The 25,596-nt window shown below is 38.9% G+C and overlaps 2 long non-coding RNA genes and 1 pseudogene across 2 annotated transcripts in view; 2 read left to right on the top strand and 1 right to left on the bottom strand.

Moving 5' to 3' along the window:
• Positions 1–25,130, bottom strand: part of LOC104101821 (uncharacterized) — a 29,052-nt gene extending 3,922 nt beyond the window's left edge. Inside the window, exons 1-2 of the long non-coding RNA XR_011409657.1 lie at positions 24,989–25,130; positions 24,771–24,840 (exon numbers count right to left, since the gene is read on the bottom strand). This is a non-coding gene — a long non-coding RNA (uncharacterized lncRNA). The remainder of the gene's footprint in view (positions 1–24,770; positions 24,841–24,988) is intronic.
• On the top strand, positions 18,622–20,315 carry LOC138896478 (G-type lectin S-receptor-like serine/threonine-protein kinase At4g27290; annotated as a pseudogene).
• LOC104101822 (uncharacterized) lies at positions 22,573–23,525 on the top strand. Its single transcript, XR_687558.4, has 3 exons — positions 22,573–22,725; positions 22,847–22,970; positions 23,038–23,525. It is a non-coding gene; the product is annotated as an uncharacterized lncRNA (long non-coding RNA).
• Positions 25,131–25,596: the final 466 nt, after the last annotated feature.

Genomic DNA, 25,596 nt, shown 5'->3' with positions numbered 1-25,596 from the left:
CTGGGCTAGAGTCTCCTAGAGGGCTGGTGCAGAAACATGTACCTCATGTGTCTGCCCTTTAGCTGGAGCTACTGGGGGCTGCTCTATAGCAGCTCGTGCGGGTGCTCTGGCTGCACCACGTGGACGTCCTTGGCCTCTACTCCAGCCCTAGCCTCTCGCAGCTCTAGCAGGGGGCGCGGGTGCCTGGTCATCAAATCCGCTTGTACGTGCCCTCACCATCTGTGAGAGAATAGAATACAGAAGTTTAGAATTTTTTTGAAGTCAACAATTTTCGCACGACAAGGAAATCAAAGTAGTGAAATTTTCCTAACAGTTCCATAGCTTCCCGAGGATAAGTACAGACGTCTCCATACCGATCTGCGAGATTCTAATAAACCGGCTTGTGACTCACGAAACCTATAAATCTAGAGCTCTGATACCAACTTCTCACGACCCAATTCTCCCTCCGTAAGACGTCGTGATGGCATCTAGTCTCTACGACTAGGTAAGCCTAACGAAATGCGGAAATAACAAAAATGGAAGTAAAACTTAACAACTATCTACAACATGTAACTAAATGACTGGTTACAATGCCACTTGGCATGTACAAAATCCATCATTCCAGTAATACACAATATTCCCAAAACCTGGGACATCATAAGTCATAAGCTACAGAAGGAAACTAGTATCTCTATATACCAGAGTATTATAACAGAAGTAAGGAAGCTAACTGACATAGGAGGGAATAGAGGGGGACTCAGAGGTCTACGGACGCGACATATATACCTTGAAGTCTCCGTACAGCAGCAAGCACTCTCAGCTAGTAGTGGGGCTGATAAAAAGTACCTGGATCTATACACAAAATATGTGCAGAAGAGTAGAATGAGTACAAAATAACGGTACCCAGTAAGTGCCAAGCCTATCCTCGTTAGAGTAGTGACGAGGTCAGGTACGGGCCCTATAGGAATATGATAATAAAGCAAGGCAAGAATGAAATAACGCAGTAACGTAAAGACTAAATTTAACAAGAAAAAAAATCATAGAAGGTAATAGCTCAATACACAAAAATACAACAGGGGATCTCCCGAGATACCGTCTCGTAGTCCCAAACGTAAATGTGCAGGGGGATGTAACGACCCGATCAGTCGTTTTGAACATTTGCACTTCGCTCGGTTGTTTGAGGGCATAAGTAGCTCTGTATGATGTACTTTGACTTGTGTGAATCATCGGTTTTGGTTTGAAGGTATTTCGAAATCAAATTGGAAGAAGAATTTCATTGTTGAAGCTTTAAATTGGGAGAGTTGACCAAGTTTGACTTTTTAGCGTTTGACCTCGGATTGAAATTCTGATGGTTCCATTAGCTTTGCTAGGTGATGTTGGACTTAGGAGAGCGTCCGAAATGTAATTTGGAGGCCCGTGGTAGAATTAGGCTTGAATTGATGAAAGTTTTGATGTTGTTTTGAGTGATTCGAAGGTTCGACTAAGTTCGTATGGTGTTTTAGGATTAGTTGGCATGTTTGGTTGAGGTCCCGGAGGCCTCGGGTGTGTTTCGGGTGAGTTTTGAGCGAGTCTGGGCATTACCGGAACTGAGGCATGGTTTTGGAGCTTAAAATCTTTCTGAGGGCGGCAAAATTTCGCTGAGGGCGGAGGAGGGGGCGCATAAATTTGGTCGCGGAGGCGCTCTAGGGCAGATCTGTAGATCCGCTGGTCCGACTTCGGAAGCCTATAGCTTTTGATCTACAATGAATTTTGAGATGATTCAAAAACGAAAGTTGTAGCCCTTTGTTTCTAGTTTCCATAAAGATGAAGAAGTCATCATTTGGACATCTGTAGAGAGAGTTATGGCCAAAATAGTAAAGCCTGGAAGTGCAGCCCCAAGAATTTCGCAGATGCACCAGTCTTTCTCGACCGCGGGACCCGGGGAGCGGCCGCGCTCAAAATTTCGCGGTCCACGAAGTGGGAGATCAGAGGTGCACTATATAAATGGGGTTTAGGGTATTATTTCACATTTTGGACCTAGGGAGCTCGGTTTGTGGCGATATTTCAAGGTATTTTTCAAGAAATTCATCGGGGTAAGTGATTCTAACCCGGATTTGGTTAATATAGATGAATATATCAATGATTTCATCATCTGATTAGTACTTTGAGGTGGGAATTTGGGGAAATTTGTAGAAACTTCTTAAAATGAATTTTTGGGATATGAATGTTGATTCAAAATCGGATTTGAGTGAAACTAGTATGGTTGGACTCGTGAGTGAATGGGTGTTCGTAATTTGCAACTTTTACCCGATTCCAGTCGTGGGCCTCGGGGCCGATTTTGAGCCAATTTCGGGTTTTGGGTTAATTTGATAGTTTTTCTTGTGAAATTCATTCCATTAGCGTATATTGATGGTATTGTACTGATTGTGAATAGATTTGGAGCATTTAGAGGCCGAGTCGAGAGGCAAGAGCATTTCGGGGTAGAGATTAGACCGGTTTGAGGTAAGTAACGATTGTAAATCTAGTCTTGAGGGTATAAAACCCCCGATTTCGTATCATTCTACAATTTTGAGGTGACGCACATGCTAGGTGACGGGCATGTGGGCGTGCACTGTTGGGGATTGTGACTTGGTCCGTCCCGTAGCAACTGTAAAGTTGCATATTTTTGTTGAAACTATATGATACTTATATGTTTTAGAAAGAGTTTCTGTAAATTGGGCTGAATGCCATATTTTGGGCCTTGTGCTAGTGCTGTGTGGACCCTTTGGGGCCTTTTCTTTGTATCCTCTCACTGTTTTCGATTGAAAATCTATACTCAGTCATGGTTATACCTGTTTAATGCATAACTCTGTTTTTTACTCAGTTTTGACGCATATAAATGTTGTTTTGGATTGAATACCCTATTTTCACCGAAATGCCCGATTGGCTTGAGAGGTTTATGACGGGGTGAGGCCGAGGGCTTGATTTGTGAGGATATTTTTGGGATCGGGCTGCACGCCGCATCAGGCCTTATGGCACGTGAGTTGTCCATGCAGATTCTGATATGATATTATAGCACGTGAGTTGTCTGTGCAGCATATGAGTTGTCCGTGTAGATTATAGAGCTTGGGCTGAAGGATCCCCTCCGGAGTCTGTACACACCCCCAGTGAGCGCAGGTAGCTACTGAGTGCAAGTGCCGAGTGTCGAGTGCTGAGTGACTAGGTGGCATGATTGATTATGAGGTATGCCCGAGTGGCATGAGTGATTGTGAGGTGTGCCCGAGTGGCATGAGTGACTGTGAGGTTTGCTCGAGGGGCTGTGTATGAGTGATGTTTTTCCCGAGGGGCTGTTTATGATTTCATCATTTTTGCTCATCTTGCATTGAGCCTTGTTTGAAAACTGTTGAAAAATATCTTTAAATGATTTTGCTGGAACTGGGTTTTAACGAGATGTTTTGATTCAAACCCTGATTTTAAAAGCATGTGGTATTTTACTGATATTTCATGAAATGAACTTTATATGCTTATTGCTCGTCACTACTTCTTAGTCTTTATTTATTGTTGTTACTCACTGAGTTGGCGTACTCACGTTACTCCCTGCACCTTGTGTGCAGATTCAGGCGTATTTGGACATGGTAGCGTGTGTTGACTATTCTGATTACAGATTTTTCCGGGGATAGCAAGGTAGCTGCCTGGCGATCGCAGCCCTGCTCTTCTCCCTCCTATCTTCCTTTAGTTGTATCTAGCAATTTTTCAGGTTGAGTTAGTCTTGAAATTGTTAGACAGTTTGTAATAGATGCTCATGACTAGTGACACCCCGATGTCGGGCTTTTCTTTTCCGCACTTTTGTTTTGATTTGAACTCTTTTACGAAGGTTGTTTTTTACGCTAAATAGCCTTGAAATTAAAATATCAGTTTGTTTTGGAATGAGTCGGCTTGCCTAGTTCCACGATAGGCGCCATCACGACAAGTTAGGTTTTTGGGTCGTGACAGATTAGTATCAGAGCCTAGGTTACATAGGTCTCACGAGGCATGAGCGGGTTTAGTAGAGTCTTGCAGATCGGTACGGAGACGTCTGTACTTATCTTCGAGAGGCTGCAGAACCCTTTCAAATATTTCACTTTCTTGTAACATTACTCCTTCAATTCCTTCCACGCATTCATATGCGCATATGAGCGATCGATATCGGTTGTGCATCGCCGGCTTGTAATTCTATGAACAAGGTTGAGATGGGTATTCTGTGTTTATGGTGATGGGTCAGTCTAGAGGACTTGGGGCCATGGTTAGATCTCTACTTAGGCTCGGTAGCTCTAATTGTAACCTATAAATTTGGACTCATAAGCCCTAGCTCTTAGCCGCCTTCATGCCTCCAACAGTTACGTTGAACGAATTACTCAATTGGGAAGAGATATTGTTCAATTGATCAGTAAACTGAAGTGATTGACTCGTAAAAAAGTTAAAAAGAATTCACAGGAGAAAATTTTAGGTTGTTGCCAATAAAATGTAGAAGCCGCGATAAACCTTCACTAAGAATTCTCGAAAACAAATATGTAACGACCCGACTTGTCGTTTAGAGAATTTAAGTCCCATTCGGCGGCATAAGGCCCGGAGAAGCTTCGTATTACGCGTATTGACTTGCGAGCGTGGTTGAATTCAGTTATCGGATGATTCAGAGTAATTTTGGGCACTTGGTACCTAAAAAAGAAGCTTAAGTCTTAGGATTTTGACCGCAGTCAAAACTATGTGAAGACGACTCCGGAATGGAGTTCCGTTAGCTCCGTATGACGATTTTGGACTTAGGAGTGTGTCCGGAAAAATTATTTGGAGTTCCGAAGTGGAATTAAACTTGAAATGGAGAAACTCAAAATTTTGGAAAGTTTGACCGGGGGTTGACTTTTTGATATCAGGGTTGGAATCCGATTCTAGAAGTTGTAGTAGGTCAGTAATGTCGAATGTGACTTGTGTGCAAAATTTGAGGTCAATCGGACTTGATTTGATAGGTTTCGGCATTGATGGTAGAAGTTGAAGTTTCAAAGTTCATTAAGCTTGAATTAGGGTGCGATTCATGATTTCGATGTTGTTTAATGTGATTTGAGACTTCGAGCAGGTCCGTGTTGTGTTATGGGACAGGTTGGTATGATTGGACGAGGTCCCGAGGGGCTCGGGTGTGTTTCGGGGTGGTTTCGGACCAAATTGGAGATGTTTGGACTGCTGTTGCTGAAGTCTGGTTTCCTTCTTCGCGAACGCGAAGGAAGTCCCGCGTTCGCAAAGAGGAATTTGAGGGGCGGTTGGTTTAGCCTTCGGGAACGCAAAGTAGGGGACGCGAACGCGAAGAAGGAGCTGGGCAAGCCTTCGCAAACGCAGCCAAAGCAACGCGAACGCGAAGAAGAAAGGAAGAGAGGAGCCTGCCATCGTTTGGTCTTCGCGAACATGAACGCGAAGGAACTGGTCAGCTGGTCATCGCGAACGCGACGAGGAGGTCGCGAACGCGAAGAGGAAATGATGGGGCATAAACAGTTGGCCTTCGCGAACGCGACAAGGTGGTCGCAAACGCGACAAGGTGGTCGCAAACGCGATGAAGGATTTGAGGCAGTTGGGTTTTGGCCTTCGCGAACGCGAAGAAGGCCTATCTGAGCAGAATTAAAAGTCCCAAAAACGGGGATTTGAGTTCATAACTCAAAATCAAATTTGGAGCTCGGTAGAAGGCAATTTTTGGAGAGATTCTTGCGTGGGTGTTTGGGGTAAGTGATTCTTATCTAGCTTTGATTAATTTCCATGACTATGTCTTTGAATCCATCATTTAATTCGGATTTAATGGAAGAAAATCAAGATTTTTTTAAAATCTTCCAAAAATGAAAATTTAAGATTTGGAGGTTGAGTTATTATTGGAATTCGATAAAATTGGTATGGTTGAACTCGTATCGGAATGGGTGTTCGTATTTCATGAAAATTATACCGGGTTCCGAGGGGCGGGTCCCGCATTGACTTTTGTTGACTTTTTGGAATAAATTTTTAAGTCGACGTATTATTTTCCGAAATTATTTTCGATGAATTTTAATGAAGTTGTACAATTAATTTGGATAGATTTGAGCGGTCCGGAGGTCAATTCAAGCAAGAAGGCAATTTTGAAATATCGGCCTAACTTCAAAAAGGTAAGTATCTTGCCTAACCTCGAGTGGGGAAATTATCTCTTAGGCATTGAGTCTTATGTGCAATTTGTGTAATTGAAAATCATGTATGCGAGGTGACGAGTACGTACTTGGTTTATATGTGCAAATTTCATTGATTAAAAATCCGTAGATGCCTTTATGTATTAAATTGAAAATTATTGGCACTTATTAAATCCTCTATTTGGCATGCCTAGATCCTTGTTTGTTAAAATTGTTTTTACATGATGATTTGGTGTGATTTCCACCTTGAGTTTTATGTGAAATATTATTTTGTTGAGTTGTTCACTTCCGGATATTTTGTTAAGGTTTTTGTGCACATTATGGTCGAGCCATGGGCTCCTTATTGTGGAAAATAAGGTATTGTTGATTTTTGTCCTATGTTGTAATATTTAAGCACTTGAGGTGCAGTTTATGAGATGTGATATTGGCACATTATATTGTGGGAGTTATGTTCGGGTGTTTGCACGAGGTTTCTGCCGTGCTATTATTACTATTGATCTATGCACATGCGGCTTGATAAGGCGGGCTATTTATATATGTTTGTGGGTTTGCGCATGTGGCGAGACAAGGTGAGAATATTATTATGCACGTGTGGCGAGACAAGGCAGGCACATACTTTATTATTGCACGCGTGGCGAGATAAGGTGGGCTATGTCGGAGATTGATTTGTGATGGCCTGGGGCATTGTTGATGTTGCATATTTACTTTTGAGACTACGAGGCGGTACCTCGGGAGTGCTCTTTTTGTTGATATTTTCTATGGTTGCACTTGCTTTTGGTTATTTTATTTTTCCGTGATATGTAAATCTCTGTGTTCTTCCGCGATGTATTATTTGATTTTATTGTGTGTTTGTATTCCTTGTTGTAATGTGTTGGCTTTGGCTCTTGTACGAGACTCTAAGGATTCGTTTTTCTAGTTTTTACTAATTTCTAAGGTTAAGTTGTTTTGAATAAAAAAAATTGGCATATGCTTTAATTCTTATAAGTTTCACATCCAAATTAGCAACTATCAGGTATTTTGTTTTTATTGAAATGTTATTTTCTCCGCCCAAATGATTTCTAAAATAAATTCATTCTTTTATTGATTTCCTACTTGATTTAAATTGTTTTTTAAAACTTACCTTATTGGGAATAAATTGATCATGTGGATCTTATATACATTGATATTATTGGCACGTGAGTAGTCCGTGCAGTTGTGGTAGAAATGTGGGCACGACGTGCCGTAGAAAATATAAAGGTGGGTTGAGACCCGTATTTGATGATTTTGAAATGAGGTGTCACTTGGTGACTTTTAAATTGAAGAATTATATTTTTAAAGATATTTATTTGAAAGAGTTTTATATTCGAAGGATACTTATTTGAAGAAATATATATATTTGGAGGGTATTTTATTTAAAGGGTTCTTATGTGAAAGACTTGTTTAATTGGTTGTACTTGTGTTCTTTCTTATTTGTCAGAGCAATAATTGTGGTATTCTTGCTGCCTTACTGTTTATACCACTGTTATTTGTTCTCGATTATTTTAGTATGACACAGGTTATTTGACTAGTGAGTGTCTTGACTGTACCTCGTCACTACTCCACTGAGGTTAGTCTTGATACTTACTGGGCACCGCCGTGGTGTGCTCATTCTACACTTCTGCATATTTTTGTGCAGATCCAGGTATTGTTCGTTAGCAGTTGTGCGGGTCGTTGCTGTGGAGACTCAAGGTAAACATGTTGCTGCGTTCGCAGGCTTCGGAGTCGCCTTCAAGTCTTCAATTTGCACTGTTTATTCTTATTTTTAGACAGTTGTATTTAAAAGCTTTCTAGAAAATACTCTGTAGAGCTTATGACTTGTACTACCGGTTTTGTAAAATTATAATTTTATTTTGGAGGTTTTCATTTCAAAGATTGTTAGATATTATTTAATTATTGTTGTTATTTAATAAATGTTAGGCTTACCTAGTCCCTAAGACTAAGAGCAATCACGATACCCAACGGAGGGAAAAATGGGTCGTGACAAGTTGGTATCAGAGCTCTAGGTTCATAGGTGCTACAAGTCATAAGCGAGTTTAGTAGTCTTGCGGATCGGTACGGAGACATCTGTACTTATCTTCGAGAGGCTACAGAACTATTAGGATAATCTCACTTCTTTCATTCCATTGTGCGAGTACATTGATCTCGAAGTTTGAACTTTTATCATTCCATTCTCTCACAGATGGTGAGGACACAAGCTGCAGTTGCTGATAACGTTACCCCAGAGCGAATGTCGCTAGGGGCAAAGGCAGAGGCCGACGAGGAGCACGTGTCGCAGCCAGAGTAACTCCAGAGCAACAAGTTCACATTGGTCAGGTTCCAGGTATAGTACCAGTATAACCCGTTATTCCGATTCAGCCTGAGGATAGGCTAGAGGCATCAGAAAAAGAACAAAAGAGGCTTGAGAGGATTAAAAAGTATGACCCACCTACTTTCAGTGGCACAGCTTCAGAGGATGCCCAAGGATTTCTAGAAAAGTGTCACCGTATTCTCCGCATCATGGGTATTGTGGAAGTGGGCGGAGTTTCCTTTACTACATTTTTACTTTTAGGCGCAGCGTATCGGTGGTGGAAAATCTATGAAGAAGGTAGACCAGCCGATGCAACACCACCAACTTGGGCTCAATTTTCAGAAATGTTCTTGAAAGAGTTTGTTCCCCAGACTCTCCGAGATGTGTGGCGCACAGAGTTTGAACGGTTGCATCAGGGCATTATGACAGTGTCAGAATATGCTAACAAGTTCAGTGAGTTAGCCTGTCATGCACCTATATTAGTTCCTACAATCAGAGAACGGGTCCGCAGATTCATTGAGGGGCTCGATTATGATATTAAAATATGCATGGCTAAAGAGTTGCAAATTGATACTCCATTTCAACAAGTAGTGGAGATTGCAAGGGATATTGATTGTGTTTTAGGCGAGGAAAGGGAGTCTAAAGAGGCCAAAAGGTCTCGAAGATCTGGAGGGTTCAGTGAATTTTACTCTTCAGCTAGGACCCATTATAGCAGAGGCTCGAACAGTCAGCTAGCTCAGTTCGCACATCAGATTACTCGAGGTGCTCCAATAAGTTCTTGCAATGCACCACCGACACGAGATTCTTACAGTAGTTATTCCAATTATCCGGCACAGACTCAGTACGAGCAGCCGCGAGCTCAGAGGGGTTGTTATCAGTGTGATTGTACCACACGCATCAAGAGGAATGCCCCAGACTTGGAAGAGACGGATTTCATTATAATATTTAGGCTATAAGATTTATACCAGTTAATACTCCACGTGCACAGTCAGCTAGAGGTGGAGGATAGGCGGGTAGTGGGCACCTAAGAGGTGGAGACCCGACCCGTTGTTATAATTGCTATGATTTGGCTGAGGCCAATACACCAGATGGTGACGTTACAGTTACGATCCTAATTTTTGTTATAAAAGGATATTTTTCTCTTAATTTGATTCGGTTTTGAATATTGAGGTGAGTCCTCCTATTATGCTCCACTTATGGGTGAGCTTCGTAAATTTGTGACTCACTTATATGTTTATCCCTGTTGGGAGATTTAAAGATGTGAACCCGTGTCTGTCATTTTATTTTGTACACCATTGAGGGGTATAAGTCCAAAAGTAAATTTTTTATTATTCATTACAATGGGTTAAATGTGTTTCGGAATAATTGATTTCAATTTTTATGAATTATACGCCCTACCGGTATGAGAGTTCATTATATGTTGTGAAAACTGTTTACGGAATTTATTGAAAGGAATAAATAAAGGAAATTGAAATTTCAGTTAGCACAATGTGCAAAATACTTGGGATACGAAGTTGAGGACGAGATCCTCGCATTTTTTTTATATGATGTGAAATATTTAAACCGGGTTGCAAGCCGCGATGGAAGTTATATAAGGACGAGGTCCTTGTGGTGAAATATTTATGAGTTAAAAATTCTCCCTTTGTGAAATTTAATTTGTACAATAATATTAATATGGAGTCATGCCTGTTAGGCTTATTTTGATAATTCTTGTATATTTTCTGCTCATATTCAGCTATTTTCATGCTATAAACATTGAGTTTTAACTTATGAGATGAGTGCTCAAGTGGCGTTAAATGTGACTCATTAATCCGAGTAAGCAATCATAAGGTCTTCATGCCTCACATTCTGTTGTAAGTGTTGTGAAAATTCAAAATGAGGTGGTGGGTTAATAAGATATTAACTGATGATGCTGGAATTAACTATGAACAACTTTTAAGACTAGAGATGTGGTAATGAGCATACATATGATGTGCTTCATGTCCTAATATCATTATGATAATGCAGTGCTTGTAATGTTGATATTGGTGTTATTGATATATACCTTGTGGTATTGTGTTGGGTTGTGGATGGGTTGTTAGGAGTTGTTTTGGTGTTACTCTGGCAGGTGGATAGGCCCAATTACAGGGGAGACTCTGCCGAAATTTCTGAAAAACATTTGGGAGTTAGTAAAATTTGGAGGATTGAGATTTGCAAAGGAAGAGATAAGTTATGTTATGTGTTTGAGAGAGAATGATCCTAAGCGGGGGAGAATGAAACACCCCAGAAAAATTTTGAAGTACTTCAACACTATCAAAATAGTTGATGTGTGCATAGGCACGAGTTGTTATAGCCAGTTGAGACTAATACCGTGCATCGAAGGGAAAATCAGGCATTTTAGAAATTATTAGAGGGTTAGGGATTTTTCTCTAAAGCTTATAAGAATGGAGAAAAGAAATAATCTCAATTGAGATGGTGTTGTCAGACCCGTGTTAAATTGCGGGAATGTAGAATTACCCACAAGTATGTGTGCAAGAATATACTCAGTAATTTAAAGTCCTCAGAAAGATTCTTAGCACGTTCGAGGACGAACGTTTGTTTAAGAGGTGGAGAATGTAACGACCTGACTTGTCGTTTCAAGAATTTAAGTCCCATTCGGTGGCATAAGGCCCCAAGAAGCTTCGTATTACGTGTATTGACCTGCGAGCGTGGTTGAATTCAGTTACCGGATGATTCAGAGTAATTTGGGATACTTGGTCCCTAAAAAGGAAGCTTTATTATTAGGATTTTGACCGTAGTCGGAACTATGTGAAGACAACTCCAGAATGGTGTTCCGCCGGTTCCGTTAGCTCCGTATGATGATTTTGGACTTAGGAGCGTGTCCCGAAAATTATTTGGAGGTCTGTAGTGGAATTAAGCTTAAAATGGCGAAATTCAAAATTTTGGAAAGTTTGACCGGGGGGTGACTTTTTGATATCGGGGTCAGAATCCAATTCCGGAAGTTGTAGTAGGTCCGTAATGTCGAATGTGACTTGTGTGCAAAATTTGAGGTCAATCGGACTTGATTTGATAGGTTTCGGCATTGATGGTAGAAGTTGAAGTTTCAAAGTTCATTAAGCTTGAATTAGGGTGCGATTCATGATTTCGATGTTGTTTAATGTGATTTGAGACTTCGAGCAGGTCCGTGTTGTGTTATGGGACAGGTTGGTATGATTGGACGAGGTCCCGAGGGGCTCGGGTGTGTTTCAGGGTGGTTTTGGACCAAATTGGAATTGTTTGGACTGCTGTTGCTGAAGTCTGGTTTCCTTCTTCGCGAACGCGAAGGGAGTCCCGCGTTCGCGAAGAGGAATTTGAGGGGCGGTTGGTTTAGCCTTCGCGAACGCGAAGTAGGGGACGCGAACGCGAAGAAGGAGCTGGGCAAGCCTTCGCGAACGCAGCCAAAGCAATGCGAACGCAAAGAAGAAAGGAAGAGAGGAGCCTGAGATCGTTTGGCCTTCGCGAACGCGAACGCAAAGGAACTGGTCAGCTGGTCATCTCGAACGCGACGAGGAGGTCGCGAACGCGAAGAGGAAATGATGGGGCATAAACAGTTGGCCTTCGCGAATGCGACAAGGAGGTCGCGAACGCGATGAAGGATTTGAGGCAGTTGGGTTTTGGCCTTCGCGAACGCGAAGAAGGCCTATCTGAGCAGAATTAAAAGTACCAAAAACGAGGATTTGAGTTCATACCTCAAAATCATATTTGGAGCTCGGTAGAAGGCGATTTTTGGAGAGATTCTTGCGTGGGTGTTTGGGATAAGTGATTCTTATCTAGTTTTGATTAATTTTCATGATTAGGTCTTTGAATCCATCATTTAATTCGGATTTAATGGAAGAAAATCAAGATTTTTGTAAAATCTTCCAAAAATGAAAATTTAAGATTTGGAGGTTGAGTTATTATTGGAATTCGATAAAATTGGTATGGTTGAACTCATATCGGAATGGGTGTTCGTATTTCATGAAAATTATGCCGGGTTCCAAAGGGCGAGTCCCGCATTGACTTTTGTTGACTTTTTGGAATAAATTTTTAAGTCGACGTATTATTTTCTGAAATTATTTTCGATGAATTTTAATGAAGTTGTACAATTAATTTGGATAGATTTGAGCGGTCCGGAGGTCAATTCAAACAAGAAGGCTATTTTGGAATATCGGCCTAGCTTCAAAAAGGTAAGTATCTTGCCTAACCTCGAGTGGGGGAATTACCTCTTAGGCATTGAGTCTTATGTGCAATTTGTGTAATTGAAAACCATGTATGCGAGGTGACGAGTACGTACTTGATTTATATGTGCAAATTTCATTGATTAAAAATCCGTAGATGCCTTTATGTATTAAATTGAAAATTATTAGCACTTATTAAATCCTCTATTTGTCATGCCTAGATCCTTGTTTGTTGAAATTATTTTTACACGATGATTTGGTGTGATTGCCACCTTGATTTTTATGTGAAATATTATTTTGTTGAGTTGTTCACTTCCGGATATTTTGTTAAGGTTTTTGTGCACATTATGGTCGAGCCATGGGCTCCTTATTGTGAAAAATAAGGTATTGTTGATTTTTGTCCTATGTTGTAATATTTAAGCACTTGAGGTGCAGTTTATGAGATGTGATATTGGCACATTATATTGTGGGAGTTATGTTCGGGTGTTTGCACGAGGTTTCTGCCGTGCTATTATTACTATTGATCTATGCACATGCGGCTTGATAAGACGGGCTATTTATATATGTTTGTGGGTTTGCGCATGTGGCGAGACAAGGTGGGAATATTATTATGCACGTGTGGCGAGACAAGGCGGGCACTTACTTTATTATTGCACACGTGGCGAGACAAGGTAGGCTATGTCGGGGATTGATTTGTGATGGCCTGGGGGCATTGTTGATGTTGCATATTTACTTTTGGGACTACGAGGCGGTACCTCGGGAGTGCTCTTTTTGTTGATATTTTCTATGGTTGCACTTGCTTTTGGTTATTTTATTTTTTCGTGATATGTAAATCTCTGTGTTCTTCCGTGATGTATTATTTGAATTTATTGTGTGTTTGTTTTCCTTGTTGTAATGTGTTGGCTTTGGCTCTTGTACGAGACTGAGGATTTGTGTTTCTAGTTTTTACTAATTTTTAAGGTTAAGTTGTTTTGAATAAAAGAAATAGTTGTATGCTTTAATTCTTATAAGTTTCACATCCAAATTAGCAACTATCAGGTATTTCGTTTTTATTGAAATGTTATTTTCTCTGCCCGAATGATTTCTAAAATAAATTCATTCTTTTGTTGATTTCTTACTTGATTTAAAAAAATATTTAAACTTACCTTATTAGGAATAAATTGATCATGTGGATCTTATATACATTGATATTATTGGCACGTGAGTAGTCCGTGCAGTTGTGGTAGAAATGTGGGCACGAGGTGCCGTAGAAAATTTAAAGGTGGGTTGAGACCCGTATTTGATGATTTTGAAATGAGATGTCACAGGGTGACTTTTAAATTGAAGAATTATATTTTTAAAGATATTTATTTGAAAGAGTTTTATATTCGAAGGATACTTATTTGAAGAAATATATATATTTGGAGGGTATTTTATTTAAAGGGTTCTTATGTGAAAGACTTGTTTAATTGGTTGTACTTGTGTTCTTTCTTATTTGTCGGAGCAATAATTGTGGTGTTCTTGCTGCCTTACTGTTTATACCACTGTTATTTGTTCTCGATTATTTTAGCATGACACAGGTTATTTGACTAGTGAGTGTCTTGACTGTACCTCGTCACTACTCCACTGAGGTTAGTCTTGATACTTACTGGGCACCGTCGTGGTGTGCTCATTCTACATTTCTGCACATTTTTGTGCAGATCTAGGTATTGTTCGTTAGCAGTTGTGTGGGTCATTGTTGTGGAGACTCAAGGTAAACCTGTTGTTGCGTTCGCAGGCTTCAGAGTCACCTTCAAGTCTTCATTTTGCACTGTTTATTCTTATTTTTGGACAGTTGTATTTAGAAGCTTTCTAGCAAACACTCTGTAGAGCTTATGACTTGTACTACTGATTTTGAAAAATTATAATTTTATTTTGGAGGTTTCCATTTCAAAGATTGTTAGATGTTATTTAATTATTGTTGTTATTTAATAAATGTTAGGCCTACCTAGTCCCTAAGATTAGTGCCATTACGATACCCAACGAAGGAAAAATTAGGTCGTGACAAAATAAAATGAGCCATTTCGATAAGATGCTTCCAAACTCCAATTCACATTTCAATTATTCATTCATTTGATCCCATTTTCTCTTGGTCTTACTAACTTCCGCAGCATTAGACACGATCACTACAGATAAACCCATTAGAGATGGTGACACAATTGATTCAGCTGGTGAGCTTTATGAACTTGAATTTTTCAGCCCCAGAAATTCCAAGAATCGCTATGTTGGCATATGGTACAAGAATATAGCAACTGGAACTGTCGTCTGGTTTTGTTGCATAAATCATAGCATACAATCACACACAAAATAAATAGAGAAGAAAAAATCAACATAAGGATTTAACAAGGTTCAGCAAAGCCTAATCGTCGGGGCAGAAGCAGAGAGTTTTCCACTATGATGAGAAGAAAAATACTATACAATCTATAGAATCTCCAACTACCACCCGTATATATAGATCCCAAATAGTCTCAAACCTATAAGAGAAAGGTTTCCCAATTTGACAAGGAAAATAAGTTTTCCTTTCCCAAATCTATTAGAATAATATACAATGAAGTAATTCAAGCCACAAATAACAAATTTTCCTTTTGGCTTGAATTTTCTTCATCAATAGGAGCACGCTTCTCTACCTTGCCCTCAGCCCTCGCAAGGGCTCTACCCATTGCCGCACACATCAACCATGTCTAGGCAACACCTAAATTTGTTAAGAGACTCAATCTCTTCAGCCATAACACTAATTCGTCAATTTGGTTCTACACTAAAAATATCTTCTGGATAGCTATAACACTCAAAATCAGCAACGATCTCTGCAACTGTCAAAGCAAATCCCATAGGATTCCTATATCCAAGAAAATTTCCATCAACTACGTTTGTAAACCTTTGTGGCCATAACATGTTGCAATGCTATATAGTTATTGTTGTGTAGGTGCACCAACATTATTATCTTGATCAATATTTTAAACCTCCTCCACTTCCTCTACTTTAGAACTACTGGGCCAAGCTAGTGAGGATTCAATTTTTAGCTCTATGCGGTCACTGACACCGCGATTTGTTTCTGCTATTGACGTATCACTCTGACTGTCCATTGAAGCAGATTCATTGAATGTTACATTCCTACTGATAATTAGCCCTAGAGTCTTTTAATCTGTGCATCACAACCTATAACTTTTCACTCCAATTGCACACCCTAAAAATATGCAGTTCTTAACCCGCGACTCAAGTTTTCCACCCCTCACATGAGTATAAGCGGGACAACCAAATATCCTTAAATTTGAATGATCAGCGGGCGAACCAGACCAAACCTCAAAAGGAGTTTTGAACTCAATAGTTGTGGATCGAGATTTGTTGACCAAATAATAAGTTATATTGATTGCTTCAGCCCAAAAATCTTTGCTAACACAAGAGTGTGAAAGCATTCTTCGTGCCCTATCATAAAGCATTTTGTTCATTCGTTCTGCAACACCATTCTGTTATGGTGTTCTGACACAATTACGGTGTCTTACTATGCCCTCTCTGTTGTAGAAATTATTAAACTCAAGATTGAAAAATTACAACCCATTAATTTCCAGCCCGAAGATGATTAACGTTTTTTTCTGTCTGCCTCTCAACCATTGTCTTCCATTTAACAAATGTCGGAAATGCCTCATCTATTATTTTCAGAAAATATACCCACATCATCATTGAGTAATCATCAATCAAAGTCATAAAATATCTGGCACCACTATTGGAGGGAACTCTGTTTGGACCCCATAAGTCAGAATGTATATATAATCTAACTTGTCTCTGGTCTTGTGCTCTGCCCTCTTGCTAAATTTTACTCTTGTCTATTTACCAAACACACAATGCTCACAAAAATTCAAAACTTGATTTTTGTACATATCCAGCAAATTCTACTTGCTCAACAAAGACAATATCTTGTCACTCATATGATCAAGTCGCAAGTTCCACAACTGAGATTGATTTAGATCACTTCTTTCAGGAGCTACAACAGTTTCGCCTTCAACTACACTAGCCTGAAGATGATACAATTAAAAATGTATTTTACCCTTCATGAGTACCATGGAGCCTTTAAACACTTTAAGTATTCCATTCTCGGAATGAAAATGATACCCTTGATCATCCAAAGTCGAAAGGGAAATCAAATTTTTCTTTATTCGGGGAACATGCTAACACTCAATGTTTTTGATAATTCCATCGAACATTCTCAATTTGATGTTACCAATCCCCTCTACTGGTAATAGATTATCATCTCCCATGTAGACAGTCTCACTCGTCTGCTTGTAAGTTGCAAATCAATTCTTGTGTGGACACATGTGGAAAGTATCACCAGAATCAAGAACCCAAAAATTTTGCCCATGACTAGAAATCGCAGCACAGACTTCCTCTACATAGTCACTATCATCAGAATTATTGCTAGTGTCAACAATATTTGCAGAATTATTTATTTTCTGCTTCCCTCTTTTCTCTTTCAGCTTAGGACAATCTATCTTGTAGTGACCTTGCTCCCCATACTCATAACAGTTTTGCTCCCTTTCTCTAGACTTCGATCTGGCGGTTGACTTTTTCCTGTTAAAGTCCTTTTGTTGTGTTCTTCCTCTACACACAAGACCCTCACCTCAAATCTGTTGTTTGAAAAGCTCTTTTTTCAACTCTTTAGACTTTAGTGCATTACTAACATCTTCCAATGAAATACTATCTTTCCCATATAGCAGTGTATCGGCAAAAGTATCATAAGACGGTGATAAAGAACATAACACAATCAAGGCTTGATCCTCACTCTCAATGTTGATATCCACATTCTTCAGGTCCATTATAATTGAATTAAATTCATCAAGGTGAGTTTTATCAGGTGTACTTCGCGTTCATACGGAGATAGTATAACCTCTTTTTCAGGTAGAGGTGTTTTGTCAGCGATTTCTTAGAGTACAGATCTTCCAGGTTCTTCCATGCCGTTGATGCAGAAGTTTCTTCAGCAATTTCCCGAAGATCACACTCAAAGCCCTCTCTTTTAGGTCTGCCTTCTCTGTCTCTTTCATCTCTTCAAGAAAATCCTCATTAATTGCCTTCCATAAACCTTGTAATACTAGGGACGATTTCATCCTAATCTTTCATAGACTGAAACTAAAACCCCTATCAAATTTCTCTACTTCGTACTTTGTTATATATGATGAAGATATCTTAACCCTAGTTTATATGCAGAAACTCGAACCTTGCTCTGATACCAATTGTTGCGGAAAATCGAGGGTTAATTGGCACACAATCACACACAAAGCAAATAGAGAAGAAAATATCAACACAAGGATTTAACGAGGTTCGGCTAAGCCTAATATGCGAGGCAGAAGCAGAGAGAGTTTTTCACTATGATGAGAAGAAAAACACACTATAATTTATAAAATCCCCAACTATACAACCCATATATAGATATATCAAATAGTCTCAAACCTATAAGAGAGAGGTTTCCCAATTTGACAAGGAAAATAAGTTTTCCTTACCCAAAATTATTAGAACAATGGATTTTCCCAAACCTATAGGGATTATGGATTTCCTAAAAATACAAGAAAATAACCCAATGCCGGCCCAAGGGTAAGGCTGCTAAAGCAGCTGCTTTGGGTCTCATAATTTTTTGGGCCCCAAAATTTTCTAATAGGTTATATATTCATTTATTTTTAGAAGAATATTTAGTACTTTAAATGAGAAAGTACAAATTTTTATAGTAAAAAAGTATGATTAAATTGTTGATCATAAATTGAGAAAACATGTCTTTTTGGGAATCACTTTCTAGACCATAAATTGAGAAAGGATTCGATAAATGGTTAAAATTTTAATACAGTCTCACAACGTGTATATCTCAAGAGAAAATAAATAGATTAGATAAAATTATTAATAACTTTGCATATAAAAAACTATAAATACAGAATTTAAATGAAATTATATGAGTTTTTTCTTTTATATAAAAAAAGAGCCTCTCATTGAATTTTTTCTTTAGGCCTCCATATTTATTGAGCCGCCCCTGAAATAATCCAAGCCACAAATAACAGGGTTGCCAACAAGAAATATTCCACTAAATGACACTTCAGGGGTGTTAACACTCAATCCTAATGGAATTCTTGTGCTTGTCAACAGTTCCAATGCCTCAATTTGGTCATCAAGGTCTTTAAATAATCCAAAAGCATGCCTCCTGGATTCTGGGAATCTTGTTATCAGTGATGGAAATGATAGGGATCCGGAAACTAATTTCACGTGGCAGAGTTTTGATTTTCCAGGAAATACTTTATTACCTGGCATGAAGCTTGGACATATTTTAGTCACTGGCATGGATTGGTACACATTGTCATGGAAGAGCGGTCCTGGTCCTGGAGAATATGTTAACCGTCTTGATTCTCATGGACACCCACAATTACTCGTGTTGAAAAAGTCATCTATAGTATATAGCTTAGGGCCATGAAATGGTATTGCATTTAGTGATAGTCCGAATAATAAACCAAATACATATTATACTTTCGAGTTTGTTATTAATCAGCAGGAAATTTACTACAAATACGATATAAAGAATGCGTCCCTGCCCACCAGGGTGGTGATCAACTCAGCTGGGGTGTTAGAACACCTAATATGGATTGAGCGCAGTCAGAGCTGGTTTCTCTATTTGACAGCGCAATTTGATAACTATGATCATTTTGCTTTATGTAGTCCTTATGCAAGTTGCAACATCAATAACTCTCCTCCATGTGATTGTCTGAAAGGTTTCAAGTCTAGGTATTTGTTAAACTATGTGATCATCTCTTCTTAAGTATTAAAGAGAGCACATTTTTAATTACATAATTCTGTTTCTTGGACCAAGCACGTAAAAATTTATTTTGATTACTTAATTATGTCTTCACAGGTATCCTCAACAGTATGCAACACACTAGTCTAGTGGTTGTGTAAGGAGAACTTCTTTGGATTGTAACCAAGATGGTATGCAACAGACTAGTCTAGTGGTTGTGTAAGGAGAACTTCTATGGATTGTAATCGATATGGTTTTCTTAAATTTACAGGTATCAAGATGCCGAATTCTAGACACACCTGGTATAATTGGAGCATGAACCTTGAAGAATGCGAGAAATTGTGCTTGGCTGATTGCAATTGTACAGCTTACTCAAATCTTGATGTTAGAAATGTAACGACCCGGCCGGTCGTTTTGAGAGAATTGGCCACGAACCCCTATTTATTGCTCCCTTTATTTCATTCTGTGGTTAGGTTTGCCGGGAGGTTTGATTTTTGATTTTTGGTTTTGGAGTGAAATGGGACACGTAGTCCCTAAAATAGAAGTATGAAGACGATTCCGGAATAGAATTTTGATGGTTCCAAGAGCTCCGTGGGGTAATTTTGGTCTTAGGAGCGTGTCCGGAGGTTGATTTGGAGGTCTGTAGGTCATTTCAGCGTTAATTGGCGAAAGTTGAAAAATTAGTTGATTTTTAGAAAGTTTGATCGGGAGTGGACTTTTTGATATAGAGGTCGGATTCTGATTCCGGAAGTTGGAGTAGGTCCGTAATGTCAATTGAGACTTGTATGCGAAATTTGAGGTCAATCGGACTTGATTTGATAGGTTTCGGCGTCGAATGTAGAAGTTAGAAGTTCTAAAGTTCATTAGGCTTGAATCAATATGCAATTCGTGTTTTTTACGTTGTTTGATATGATTTAAAAGCTCGACTAAGTTCATATGATGTTTTAGGACTTTTGGTATATTTGGTTGAGGTCCCGGGGGCCTCGGGTGGATTCTGAATGATTTACGAAACAAAAATTGGACTTAGAGCAAATCTAAAAATTTTTGCCCTCTAAAAATCATTGGGGTAAGAAATTCTCACTCGGTTTTGGCTATATTAAACGAATCTATTATTGTTTTCATCATTTAATTAGTGTTCTTAGTTGGGAATCTGAAGAAAAATTGGGAAAACTTTTTAGATTAAAATTTGGGGATTTGAAAGGCGATTTGAGGTCGGATTTGAGTAATTCTTGTATGGTTGGACTCGTTATCGAATGGGTGTTTGGATTTTGAGATTTTGGTCGGGTTCCGAAATGTGGGCCCCGGTCGACTTTTTGGGGCGATTTTCCAATTCTTTGCTAATGTCGTAAATTTATTATTTAAATTAGTTTCTTATACTTATATTTATAGTATGTAATTGTTTTGGCTAGATTCGAGCCGATCAGAGTTGAAAAGTCGAGGGAAAGGCATTCTTATTGATTGATTTAGCGGGATTTGAGGTAAGTGACTTGTCTAACCTTGTGTGGGTTTTGGTACTGTTATGGTATTTGCAATACATGAAGGCCGTGTACGCGAGGTGACAAGTGCGTACTCGGGTTAAATGTTAAAAATCTGGTTCTTGCTAAGTAGTTTCCTTTTAAATTCCTTAAGTGAGTTACTCTAGCATGTGTAGTCATCATGTTTAGCCTAATGTCGCATGTTTACGTGTCGTATCTCTTACTTGCAATTTGTGCAACATGCTTAGTTGGATTACCTGTTTCCTTGATTTTGTATTCAGTCTTTAACTGTAGGATTCCTTGCTGTAACTTCATTGTCCCATTGGTTATCTGTTGCATATTTACTTTCGGGACTACGAGGCGGTACCTCGGGAGCGCCCCTGTTATGTATTTACTTTTGGGACTACGAGGCGGTACCTCGGGAGCGCTCCTGTTGCATATTTACTTTTGGGACTACGAGACTGTACCCCCTGTTGTGTATTTACTTTTAGGACTACGAGGCGATACCTTGGGAGCGCCTCCATTGCATATTTACTTTTGGGACTACGAGGTGGTACCTCGGGAGTGCCCCTGTTGTGTATTTACTTTTGGGACTACGAGGCGGTACCTCGGGAGCGCCCTTGTTATTTACCTTTATTTGCTATGTTTTTCCTCACGTGTTGTAGTTGTCTTCTTGAATCTCGTGTTGTATTCTTTCTCTAAATTCTCATTTGTTCACTTTTCAGTCATTTCATTATATTATTATATCTTCTGCCTTGTTTTCTATTATTTCCAGTAAGGCCCTGACCTGACCTCGTCACTACTCTACTGAGGTTAGGCTTGTCACTTACTGGGTACCGTTATGGTGTAGTCATACTACACTTCTGCACATCTTTTTGTGCAGATCCAGGTACTACTTACCAGACCATATATCAGTAAGATAGCCCGTACGTGGAGATTTCAAGGTACATCTGCCAGCGTCCGCAGACCTCAGAGTCCCCCTCTATCCTTATTATATTATTTTTTTTATTTTCATTAGACTCTGATGTATAGAAATACTTAGCATTTTCTCTTTAGAGCTTGTGACTTATATCTCGCCAGGTTTTGGGATTTTATGTATTGAGTTTTGGTAGATTCCATTTACGAAATTGTTGGGATGTTCAAGTTTTAATCTCTTATTTAGTGTTTTCGCATATTGTTTAGGTTTACGTAGTCTTAGAGACTAGGTGCCGTCACGATATCCCACGGAGGGAAATTGGGGTCGTGACAAGAAATGGCGGAAGTGGATGCTTACAATGGTTTGAAGAACTCACTGATATTAGAGAGTTCAGCCAAAATGAGCAAGACCTGTTTGTGAGAGTCGCTGGTTCAGAATTAGGTAATGACCCTAACATGTACAACATAAAATGCACAACTCTTTAGAGTTGAAGGAACTCTACTATCTTATTTACTTAATTGATGGACATTAAAGTTGATCATTAGGTGTTTTAGTAGTAATATGTCTATCACATTGTAAAGGATAAGAAATCTTTATCAACCTATGACAAGGTCTCCCTCCGGCTTTGCTAAACCTAAGCTGAAACATCGGAAAAAATAGTTTAAGTATTAATCAACCATTAAATGGCTGCACTTCTGCAATATGTTCGCTTACCTCATTTTGTGGCACGAGAATGGAAGTAGTTTGCTGCAAAGAGCATTTGAATAATTGCAAATGTTGCAATTATTACACTCATGCAATTCACTACTGAAAGTGAAGACCATTTATGGACTAATTATTTAACAGATTCAGACATGAAGCGAAGGAGAAAGAGGTCAATCCTGATTGTTGTCATTACAGTAGTAGTAACAACATTTATCCTCAGCTTTTTAGCTTGGTTTTCCTTCCAAAGAAGGAAAAGAAGAACAGGTAAATATACTACTCTAGTCTAACAGCTTAATTAGAAAATCGTAACTGTGAATGTTGTGTTACCTAGGTGAATTATCTATCATTGTTGTCATGTTTGTGACGGGCAAACGTATATTGACAGGTTCAGAAAATGGAGATGAGGACATGGAGTTCCATTGTTTGATTTAATTACTGTTACTAGTGCCACTAAGAACTTCTCTTCTGCTAATGTGATTGGTGAGGGCGGCTTTGGACCGGTTTACAAGGTAATCAACTTTGATCTTGAGCTTCTAGCTAGAAGTGGTATCTTTGACCCTTGAAAGAAAATTGCAGGGTATCCTACCAAATGGACAAGAGATAGCAGTAAAGAGGCTATCAAAGTATTCTGGACAAAGCCTTCAAGAGTTAAAGAATGAAATCGTTCTCATTTCCAAGCTGCAACATAGGAACCTTGTCAAGCGTTTGGGCTGTTGCCTTGAAGGAGAAGAAAGGATGCTAATCTACGAAGTTATGCCAAACACTAGCTTGGACTACTGCTTCTCATTGATTCATTAACTAAATACTGCTCCTATTTGATAAGTCCTCAATATCTTTGCAGCCTCAGTGATTAGATCTACAATGTGCATATCCAAGTAGAAATACCTCACTTGCATGGAAGATTGAACAACCGCTTTGAAATTGCTAGGGGAATATCTCGAGGTCTTCTTTATCTTCACCAGGACTCAAGATTAAGAATTATTCACAAAGATCTCAAAACCAGCAATATTTTATTAGATGGTGGCATGAATGCCAAAATTTCTGATTTCAGCGTTGCCAAATTTTGGGCGGAGACCAAGTGGAAGGAAACTAAGAGAGTAATAGGGACATAGTAAGTTTTACATATGCTTACCCTAGAATCTTTAATATATTCAATCAATACATGAACTTAAATTAGATGAGTTGATGCAATGGATATATGTCCCCAGAATATGCTGTTGACGGGAAATATTCAGTAAAATCAGACGTATTCAGTATCGGCGTGATCATTCTAGAAATAATTAGTGGCCGAAGGAACGGGAAATTTGTCATTTGGAACATCATCACAATCTTTTGGGACATGTAAGCGATACAGCACAAAACTTTGTTCATTAGTCACTCTTTCTATTGTGAATGCAACTGTATAAATGTGTTCTGTTTGTAACTTTAGGCATGATTACTTTGGAATGAAGGCAAAGCGTTGGAACTGATGGACGAATGTTTGGAAGAATCGTTTTCAGAATCTCAAGTATTAAGATGCATTCAGGTTGGTTTGTTGTGCATCCAAAAACTGCCAGAGGATAGGCCTACAATAGCATCAGTAGTTTTCTGGTTGGGAAATGAAGATATGGTTCTTCCTCAACCAAAGCAACCTGGTTTTTTTATAGAGAGGAATCAACAGAGTCAGCTGATATACACCGTGTCATGAACTGTTCTAGACCCAAGATAGACATAAAATCACCGTTGGGACTTTTGAAAAGTGTTAACTTTGCCTTTTTTGTCAACAGTACTAGTGTATATATGAGATGAATAGAGGATGATGGTCGTGTATTTATGCTTATGTCATTGACATGCATTCTTTTGGGACCCTGAGAAGAAACCTTCTTAATAACTTGTGAAACAGGGCCTACTTTAGTCCCTTTTCTATTAGAGCTCACAAATGCTGCTAAGTCTAAGGCATCTTTATTCCTTAAATCACTACACCAAAAGCTTTTTTAGTGGCAATACATTTTCGTTTTAGCGACAATAGTAGCTAGACATATTTTAACACCCGAGCAAGCAACACAGCCTGTAATACAACGCACACAAAAAGCTTTTGCAGAAAGCAGCAATATTCATCAAGCAAAGAACAACATGAAAACGAGACATATGAAAGTTTTTCAATCCGCATAAGATTCACAATAATCAAATCAATATTTTCAAATCAGATACATAAGTTTTTCCTTTTAATAATAGAATCAATATATGGGAAAGTGCACAAATTCACATAATATTCAACAGGAGACATACGAAATCATGAATAGCAAATGGATTTTCACAATTTGACGCACCTCTGCGCTACTGATTCTGAGAAGGAAATTTTCTGATCGGGAGCTAAACTGGCGGAAATATGTCTATCGTCTTCAGATTGTAGATTACAGGAAAAATATACGAAAAAATACAGAGAAAATAAGTCTTCAGAAGGTCTTTACATGTAGATTATACGAAGCATAAAATAAAAGGTAAAGTAGAGGAAATATATTCAGATCGTAGATAGAGAGAAATTTACCATGGAAGGAGAGCGCTTCAAATCTTAGGCTACAGAGGGAGAGATCTTCACAACTAGGCTATTGAGAGAGAAAGGTCTGAATTGGAGGGAAATGAGCAGGAGCCGGGAAAACTGCGGGAATTTGAGAGAGAGAAAATTTGGAGTGATGCTAAATAAGAGTTTTTGTTGTCCCTTGTCTTTGAGTTTGAGTTTGAGGGTAGGTTGATTTTGGTCCCTCAAATATAACTCTAAGCATATTTAGTCTTTTAGGTATGCTAAAGTTGAGCACCTTTAGTCTTACCGACACAATATGTTAAAACACTAACGGTGTTACCCAACTCTGATTCATGAAGTAAATCTTCTGCTCTGAAGCAAAATGTTTCCTCTCCTTTTATTGGATAACGCAAATTATCACTTTAATTACTCATTTTTAGATAATGTGTTCTAAAATTTTGACCTTGAAAATATCCTTTTCTGTGCCAGTTTTCAATGAGAAAATGACACTATATAGCCGCTGTAAAAATAATAGCCGAAATAATGTATAAAATTTGTATATTTTTTTGTATATATATTTGAGGGACCAAAATAGACTACCCTCAAAGTTAATTTTCAGATTAGTACTTAACTAG

The sequence above is a fragment of the Nicotiana tomentosiformis genome, chromosome 7 (genome assembly GCF_000390325.3).
Source record: "Nicotiana tomentosiformis chromosome 7, ASM39032v3, whole genome shotgun sequence".
NCBI lineage: Eukaryota > Viridiplantae > Streptophyta > Magnoliopsida > Solanales > Solanaceae > Nicotiana > Nicotiana tomentosiformis.
The sequence above is the reverse complement of the archived record's forward strand: the minus strand, read 5'-3'. Positions and strand labels throughout refer to the sequence as shown.